The sequence below is a fragment of the Megascapheus bottae genome, chromosome 9, assembly GCF_031878675.1.
Source record: "Megascapheus bottae isolate mThoBot1 chromosome 9, mThoBot2.hap1, whole genome shotgun sequence".
Taxonomy (NCBI): Eukaryota; Metazoa; Chordata; class Mammalia; order Rodentia; family Geomyidae; genus Megascapheus; species Megascapheus bottae.
In genome coordinates this window covers 32,317,230-32,327,036 of record NC_143517.1, presented here as the reverse complement: position 1 = coordinate 32,327,036, position 9,807 = coordinate 32,317,230, and the positions used below count along the sequence as shown (strand labels likewise).

General features: G+C 37.9%; 1 long non-coding RNA gene across 1 annotated transcript; it reads left to right on the top strand.

Annotated features, from left to right (window-relative positions):
* The first annotated feature begins 1,543 nt into the window (after positions 1 to 1,543).
* LOC150058976 (uncharacterized) lies at positions 1,544 to 9,039 on the top strand. The gene is made up of 3 exons (XR_016536575.1): positions 1,544 to 1,684; positions 3,948 to 4,099; positions 8,965 to 9,039. It is a non-coding gene; the product is annotated as an uncharacterized LOC150058976 (long non-coding RNA).
* The last annotated feature ends 768 nt before the right edge of the window (positions 9,040 to 9,807 follow it).

The window sequence follows — 9,807 nt, the reverse complement described above, 5'->3', positions numbered from 1 at the left end:
TTTTCCCCCCTAGAATTTGTTCATGAAAGTAGAGTCCTTGTCAACTTCAGCTTTATTGAATCTCATTGCTTTGAACACATGAGGCATATAAGAAATCCTTTTTTGGCAACTCTTCACAAAATAGAGCAGTGTGTGTCAGGTAGGACAAATAAGATTACATAGAAAGGAAATGAAAAAGAAATCCTCAGTTCAGATGGTATAAATATTCTTGTGATGAAGATTACCTATGTATTAATTTCTCCTAGTCTATACATCAGGTGTGCCTTCTCTTTCATCTGTTTTACTCTGTTTCACCAGTAAATTTTATTGTCATCTTACTTCCTGATTCTTGTCTTTAAAGTTCTTCAAAACTCTCCTGCCCATTACATTCAAGAGCCTTGGATGGAGTGGGTAATTGGGGAGTTGAGTTAATGGCTTTCCCTCTTCTATTGGGAATTTTCTCATCTCACACCCAGCTCTCCAACATCCTCCCCGCCCCCCTTTGCCAGGTGCACTATACTGGAGCTGGCTCTATAGGTACTCCTCAGACACTACTTTCAACATGCTGTTGATTTCATCAGCAAGACAACTTCACTACAATATGTTCAATGGAGAAAGGACACGTGTGCCAGAACCCAGGGCTCCTGGACCGCATTTTGGTTTAGCAAGCCTAAACCAGCTACAAAAGACATTGCTTCAACACATCTTGCTCCTGCCCTTCCTTAGCCTCTTTTAGTTTCCATAACCCTTCAGGAACAAGGGGAGATGATTTGTAGAAGGGACTTGATTAGAAATTAAAAACCAATAATTTTGAAAAAGTCACTTTATCAAACACCTAATTATAATGGAAACAACCGATCAGAGCACAGCGATATTAACTCCTAGACCCAATCACCTGCAGCAAGAGCAATGGCCTTTGACTGAGATATTTCTGAATAATAGTCACCCTCCTCTGTTGTGTTGAACAAATGAAATTCTTATTCCTGAGACAAGAACCTGAGAAGCCTACAGTGGTAGCAAGGCAACCATGCAGCTGTAGCACTGGTAGGGATTGCTTGATAGGAAGACTGAAAGCTTAGTGGGCTTTGCCCACTAAGATCTAGAAGGGCTATGTGGGTTCGGCCTACCAAGAACAGCTTAAGTTTCGGTATCACTATACATGCACTGAAGATCCTGTAGAAGACAGGCTTAACTTACTCAAGTGAGGAATCAAAGATCTATAGAGAAAGGAGCTGTAGCTGAAGGCACATTCTCTTCACCCAAAGGCACACCCCAGGTCCGCCAACCCCCACAATCTCACTTTCTCTCTGCATTAAGCATTCTCTTTCATTAATACCATGCTAATGGCCTCTCTAAAGAGGGGTTTTTCAGGACACTGCCTTTCCCAGCAACAGCAAACTGGAAGGACAGAAGGCTGCACACAAATCCAAAACCTGTCAGAATATGCACGTATTTTCCATTCAGGCCCATCACACCACAGAGACGCTGCATGCTAGAAAGAATTAAAGCGACGTTCTGAGCACTGATTTTGGCAGAGAACTATAGCCAACGGCCAACCGTGCTGTTCAGAACCAGAGAAAGTGAATGAGAAGTGAGCTGGTGGGGAAAGCAAGGAGGACTATGGTTAGCCAAGAAGAGGAGGCTGGCTGTACTAGGAGAAGACGTAGGAGGGGCAAAATCTTGGTCCTCAGAAGGACTGGATGAGGTGGGATTTCAAAGCCAGGGTACTCCACTTCTAAGACCCGTAGCAGCATCTTGGGGACCCAGCTGTTGATGGAGGTAAGAGAGAAGTCCAGAGATGGCCGGCTGGAGGGATGGCTGTGATAGCTTGTTTGGCAATTGAGGAGGTACACTGCGGGCACTGCGCTGCCCGTGGGCTGGTTGGACTGAGATGAATGGCCCTGACACCGAATGGAAATCATCCTCTACTTGGGCACCGAGCCTAATGGTGTGGTTTCCAGTCGCTCCTCCGCAGTGACACTCAGTAAACTCCAGACTTGTCCTAATTATGTCAGGAACATGTAGTATAATAGGCATGTAAGGGAAACTCAGCAAAGATCATGGAAGAGCAAAATTATGCCCACTGCCAATCACCTGGTAGGGTTTTGTGGCTTTTGGTAGCCCTGACACTATCTAATAGGCCTGAAGATCTTGGCTTTATTCCCAAGCTCTATCACTTGATAATGAGGGCAAGTCAGGGGCAAGTCTCTTCAACTCTCAACATTTGTCTGTTTTGTCTGTTTTTGTTTGATGGTTTGTTGTATTTTTAAAGATGACATCAGTCCTGAAGGTTTTTTCCAATTTTATTTTATTTTTATTTTTTAAAGAATTTATTAACACTGATTTTTACATCATATTCAAATGACATGCTTAACAAATGAGTGTTCAAGAAGGGAATCTCTATACACAATCACTGGCACTTAGTTTTTAGAACATAATCAAAATTAGGCTAAGGGTTTGTATATCATAGATACATAATAATCTATGTAATAAAAAATGTCTATAGAGTCAGGTTTTTATGTCTATGTAGTTACATTTATATTTTTTATATTTTTGTTATATTTAAGAAGTTGTACAAAGAGGTTGCCATTCATCAAAAGAGTGAGAAGCTATTTTGCTCAACTGTACACCTACCTGTTTTCCCATATTAATTTCAGAGTCTTTGGAATACAGTGAATTAAAAAGATTAAATATAATGCAATTGCCCAGCTTTTTAATACTTTTGGTGTTCTAATTTTTCTCAAGAATTATTTTGGCCTGGATGTAGTTGTATGGGTTTTATTTCTGGGACTTTGACTCTGTTCCCTTAGTCTTTATGTCTGCTTAGATTGCAGAACCATGCTATTGTGTTAGTATGGTATACAGAGGATCTGTTGACAATATAATCTGGAAGTGTGGTACCATGGAATATCCAGCATTGGTCTTTACATTTATGATTATATTCACTACTCATTGACTTTTTTGTTTATATATTAATGTTAGGGGGTTTTTTTTGGATAAAATGACTTGGGGGGCCGGGAGTTTGGCCTAGTGGTAGAGTGCTTGCCTACCATGCACGAATACCCGGATTCAATTCCTCGGTACCACATACATAGAAAAAAAGCTGGTAGTGGTTCTGAGGCTCAAGTGGTAGAGCTCTAGCCTTGAGAAAGTCCAAGAACAGTGCTCAGGCCCTGAGTCCAAGCCCAAGACTGGCAAAAAAAAATGACTTGGGGATTTTGAGGAGTGTTGCATAGAATCTACAGATGGCTTTGGTGCTAGAGCCATTTTCACAGTATTGATTCAACAAATCAATGGATATGGGAGGTCTTTTCATTTTCTATTGTAAAAACACTTTTTTTCCCCAAAGATACTACACAGGTATAAAAGATGAGGGAAGTCTGTACTGACAAAAAGTGAGAGATGATTTTTAACTGGAGATAAGAAGAAAAACATAGGTTACTTATGCAGCCACTTGAATCTACCCAAAGGAAAAAGCCCAGCTTCCTAGCATTTTTGTGACAGGAGGCAAATAGTTTACAATCAGAGAAACCATCTACAAAAAGTAAGCTTCTAATTTCTCTCAGGGACTGAAAAAATTGCTGTCTCTCTTGATGTTTGTATTTCAGAAAACTGATTTCTAGGTACTTACTTGAAAAAGAATCTAGATGTGCTAAAATGATTTAATCATTATATAATACATACATTCATTCAATAACACATGTGATTCCTCATTCATATATATATGTATATGTACACATACATGGCTTGAACATTAATTTATAATAAGTTTAACTAAAATATTTCTCAAGTATAATCATTTTTAATGACTTTGGTTAAGTATACTGTGTCAGATGGAGTAGTGCCCTCAATCTATTATATTAATTTCTCATGGACTTTGAACTTCACTAATCCTTTTAGGCTTTACCAAAGTCATCATACGATATTCAACTTTTTTTTTAAATGCCCTGTGTTTGTATGCCCTGTAGGTTGGCCTTCCTTAAGCTAAAATGGAGAGAAACATGGATTTGAGAATTGTCTGTGGGAAAAGATTTTTGGTGAAACCAACACAAATAAATAAAAGGCTACATGGATATCCACAGTCCTACAGTAATGCCTTAGGGCTGTCTCCCAATGCAAGGTGAGCATACCATATACACGCCCTGAATCAAAGGCTGGTTAAAGTGCATGGTGGGGGGGGAAGTATGGGGAGACCAAGTTCCCTAAGATCTATAATCCTTTATTAGTATATAATATGACCCAAGAACATGGATAGTAGCTGTTTGGGGTAAAAATAAGGTAGCTAGAAAATAGCAAAGCAATACAAAAAAGATGGATAGAACTATGAGATCTATTAACTGAATTACATAGACTTAAATCAATCATGAGTATCTGGAGTAAATCATGAAGTACTATCTATTATTGAATTCTTTTCCTTGTCAGGAATTGGTGAAGAAATTTCTCTCCAAGCCTCCAACTTTAAGATCTCCGCATTCTGCTAATATTTCTGCTTGCCTGTAACTCTGAGAGCAGTGGGCACAACTGTCTGTCTTGAGGTTCACTTGTGTCAATGACTCTGTGTAAAGCAGCTTTACTTTATTTGGTGGTCTCTTCATAATTGTACACAATTCAACCAGAAGAAACTTAAGGGAGAGCGTGTGTGTGTGTGTGTGTGTGTGTGTGTGTGTGTGTGTTAGTTCTAGGGTATGAACTCAAGAGCTAAGTAGAGTCCTTTAGCTCTTTTGCTCAAGGCTAGTACTTTACAATCTCTACCATTTGAGCCACAGCTCTATTTCTGGCTGCTCCCTCCTCCTCCTCCTCCTCCTCCTCCTCCTCCTTCTGGTTGTGGGACTTGAACTCAGGGACTGGTGGTGTCCCTAGATATCTAGTCAAAGTGAGCATAGCGCCTTACCACTTTGCACCACAACACCACTTCCGGTTTTCTCGTGGTTAATTGTAGATAAGAGTCTCATGGACTTTCCTACGCAACTTGGCTTAGAATTGAGACCTTCAGGTCCCAGCCTCTTTAGTAACTAGGATTATAAGTGTGAGCCACTAGCACCTGGCTGGGCCATTTTTTTGATGTTCTGTTCATCCTTTCTTTCTAATTTCCCTTATAAGCAGATGGTTTTAACGTGCTTCTTATTTCATTAACATTATTTTTTTAAATTAAAGAATTTATTAACATTGACTTTTACATCATATTTCAAATGACGTGTTTAACAAACACGTGTTCAAGAAGGGAAGCTCTGTATATAATCACTGGCACTTAGTTTTTAGAACATAATCAAAATTAGGCTGAGGGTTTGTATATCATAGATACATAATAATCTATGTAATAAAACATTATGTCTATAGAGCCGTAAGTTTTTATGTCTATGTAGTTGTGTTTATATTTCCAGTACCATGTCTATAGCATTGGGTTTGCAAGTATTGAGTCCTCACTCTTGTACTGTTTGGATCTAATAGCCACATATTAAGGATACCATGCACCTTCTTTCCTTGGTCTTGACTTGTCTCACTCAACATGATTCTCTCTAGATTCATACACTTCCTTGCAAATGCCATTATTTTATCTTGTCTTTTGGCTATGTAGAATTCCATTGTATATATATATATATATATATATATATATATATATATACACACCACATTTTCTCTATCTATTCATCTGCAGTAGGGCATCTAGATTGTTTCCATCACCTGACTATTGTGAATAGTGCAGAGATAAACATAGCTGGGCAGGTGTCCTTATCATATCCTGGGCTATGATGTTCAGGTTAGATGCCCAGAAGTGGTATGGTGGGATAGTAGGGAAGGTCAATTTTCAGTTCTTTAAGAAACCTCCACACTGCTTTCCAGAGTGGCTGAACTAGTTTACAATCCCACCAGCAGTGTAGTAGGGTTCCTTTTTCTTCACAACCCCGCCAGCAACTGTTATTGTCTGAGTTCAAAATCTTGGCCATTCTTGTTGGGGTAAGGTGGTATCTTAGGGTTGATTTTATTTGCATTTCCTTTATGACCATAGATGATGAACATTTTCTCATATGCTTTTCTGCCATTTTAATCTCTTCTTCTGATAAGTCTCTCTTTAGTTCCCTTGCCCTTTTAGTGAATGGTTTGTTAGGTTTGGGGAGGATTCATTTCTTGAGTTCCCTGTAGATACTGGATATTAAGCATTTGTCAGATGTATTATTGGTAAATATGTTTTCCCAGTTGGTTGGCTGTCTCTCTACTTAATTATTTTAAAATACATTTTTATTATCTTAATGTAGTTGTACAAAAGAGATGCAGTTTAGAAGTACATTGCCTCTTGATCAGTTTATTAGCATTTTTTAAAATCCATCTAAAACCTTATTTGGATATTTGGAAGAAGTAAAATGTATACACTGATTTTATTTGAGTATCCAATCAATATCCTGATGTGACTCATGTTCTTTATTTTTTTAATATATTTTTATTGTAATTAATAGAAGGGCTACATGCTATTTGCCAGGTTGAAGGTGCATTAATTCACATACATTGATACCCTTTCACATGTCTTGGTCCCCATTTCCCTCCCCCCACTCCCATCTTGTTTTCCCCACTTCCCTATCCAATTTCAAATAATCAAATACAAATATATCCGGTATATCAGCTAACAGAGTGAGATACTGTAACAATATGAGATAACCAAGGGACAGCAAAAGAGATGAGAGATAACATAGTACCTTAAGGACAACAATCATTCATTACATGGCTTATGTTTCTATATCCTAGAGATCCACATAAGGCCATATAGTATGATGCTAAATGAAAGTTTATTACATTTACTGATTTGCTTTACAGGGGTCATTCCTTATGATAATTTCAAACATATACAAAAGTACTATAATTAAAATTCTCTTGGTCATTCTGTTATCCTCACTCTTAATAATATTTCAACTGGTTTCATTATTTACATACATGCTTATAAAAGATTTTAACCATATGCACCCTCATTCACCTGCTCTGTTGCCCCTCTCTCCTCTGGCTAGTCTCTCTCCTAGCATGGCCTATTTTGCTTTCACATCATTCAATTTTCCTTATTTAAAACTGTGTATTAGTTATACAGAGGGTTGCACCATTGTATTTTGCATATGCATAGATCATAATTTACTCATATTAATTTCTCTGTTGTTTTCTCTGTCCCACAGTCTATTCCCCATTGTAAAACAGTATTCAGCAAGATTCTTTGTGTTATCTACACACACACACACACACACACACACACACACACACACACCACATACCCTAGACACATACACTCACTCACATTATTTTTTTCATATATTTTTAATGTAATTAATAGAGGGTTACATTATATTCACCAGATAGAAGGTGCATTACTTCACATACATTGATACCCTTTCTCATGTGATGGTCCCATTTCCCTCCCTCCCTCCCCCCACTCATCTTGATTTTTCCCCTTCCCTATCCAATTTCAAATAACTAATTAAGCATATATACAACATGTCAGATAACAAGGTGAAATATCTTAACAATATGAGATAACCAAGTGACACCAAAAGAGATGAGAGATAACATAGTACATTAAGGACAACAATCACTCATTATATGGCTTTTCTTTCTATATCCTGGAATCCTTACATTTTGCGTCATACTATATGGCCTTATGTATCTAGATTTTGTTCTATGGTAAATCTCTGCTAGGAGAGCCCAAGGTTTCTACTGATTATGACAAATGAGGGAAACCATTGAGCCTATGTTCCTTTGAGTCTGGCTTACTTCACTTAATATGATTTTTTGTAAGCCTTTCTATTTCCTTACAAATGGGGCGATGTCTTTCTTTCTGACAGCAGCATAGAATTCCACATCTTGTTGATACACTCATCAACTGAGGGACATCTGGGTTGGTTCCATATCTTTGCTATGGTAAATAGTGCTGCAATGAACACAGTTGTGCTAGTGGATTTAGTATGTCCTTGTTTCTGGACGATTGGGTAAATGCCAAGTAGTGGAATTGCTGGGTCATAGGGGAGTTCTATGTTTAGTCTTTTGAGTAACTGGCATACTGCTTTCCATAGTGGTTGAACGAGTTTGCACTCCCACCAACAGACTCACTTACATTATTATTCACTTTCCATTGTTCTCTCTTCCTCTCCCTGCTTCCTTTCATAACAGATTTCATATCACATTATTCGTTCATTGCAACTCCAGAAATTGTGGTATCTTTATCTTAATGTGGTCTAGTAATTCATATTCTCTTCCAATAACTTTTCCAATAGTATTAAAACTTTAGAATTCCTATCTTGTTCCTGTTTCAAATGTTGGTGGAATCTGTTTTCCTCATTAGGGACCTTCTGATGGGATGTCCCTATGCTGGGATCAGTATAATCCCCTTACATATAGGATTTCCATATGCCCCAGAGAGATAAGGAACTGCTGGTCTGCATCGTCTTACCTTGAAGAAGTTACATATACTTTCTGGAATTTTTGTTTATGAAGTCATTCTCCTTGCTTGCAGAGGTTCATGGCATCTTTTTAAACACAAATTTTATAACCCACCAGGTTCTATTCAGCTGTGACAGTCTGAGGGCTGAACTCTCGGTGATCTAATGCATCTTACTGGAGAGTGGAGTTCCTTTCACTCACTGGTTTAACACCATAAAACAAGGAAAACAATGTCTCATCGCATTTTTTTGAATTCTAGTCTCCTGGTATTTATGTTGTGTGACAATAAATTCATATGTGACCATGCACAAAGATTATAAACTGGAATTCTCTCATCCATCCCTTTAGGATGAATATTATAAAGAATCAGTTGCTTTAAAGGAACTAACTTATTATGTAACTACTTTAAACCATTAATGGTTTGTATTGGTACTGTTGACAAAAGTGTCATCATCAGTAAAGTGTGTTATAGTCCATTATATGAAAAACTGGGAAACTAGTTTAATTTGTATGTAATTCCATTTTAAAATTTTAAACAAGGATGAATCATACACAGTCTGATTTTCTTTTTAGGGACATCATTTTGGATTTCTGTGGGTAACTGTGTTCCACAATGGATGAAACATATTGCAAAGAGTTATATGAGGGAAAATAAAGTTTTGGTCATTACAAAGAATATAATGTGTGTGGATTTTCTTTTCATGTTATCTTTTTACCACTTTGTTACAAAAATAAAAGTTAATCATAAGAACAGAAAAATTAATGATGCTACAGGAGCTAAATACAAGGAAGGAAGAAGCGATGTGATTCCTTTTCTCACTTTAAATTTTGAATCTGAAAGCACTGATTAAATGGATGTAGAATTTTAACTTTTTGCCAAGATGTTAAGACCTTGTCATGAAATCAGTTGATCTTGCGTCGACAGAGGAGTATGAAGATATGTTGAGGACATTTTGCAGGCATTGATTCCTCTTTGCAAAATTGAAAAAGTCACCTGAGTAAGGCATCTTTCTTTGAAACTGGGTCTGGAAGTTCTTGGAGGTACTGCATCTGGCACAGAAGAAGCTACTTCATCGTGCTCTTCTGAAATAGGCTCCTGAGATGTACCAGCCGGGAAGCACTGACAGCTCCGGTGGGAGGCCTTCTTTACACCCCACATTCCTGCCAACATTCAAACTGCCAAACATTACTTTTGCATTCTACTTTTGTCACATTTAATGCATAGACAATGTTTCTTTTTTGACTGGAGTGATATCAAATATATGGAGCAGGAGTGGAAATGCATTCCTCACATGTGGTACTTCATCTACAAATACTTCAATACAATGTTGCAGAAATGGTAATGTGGCAGCTCACTTCCACCCTGTGATGCTGCACCAATGTGTATATATCTGGTCCCTATTGCATTCCATCTCC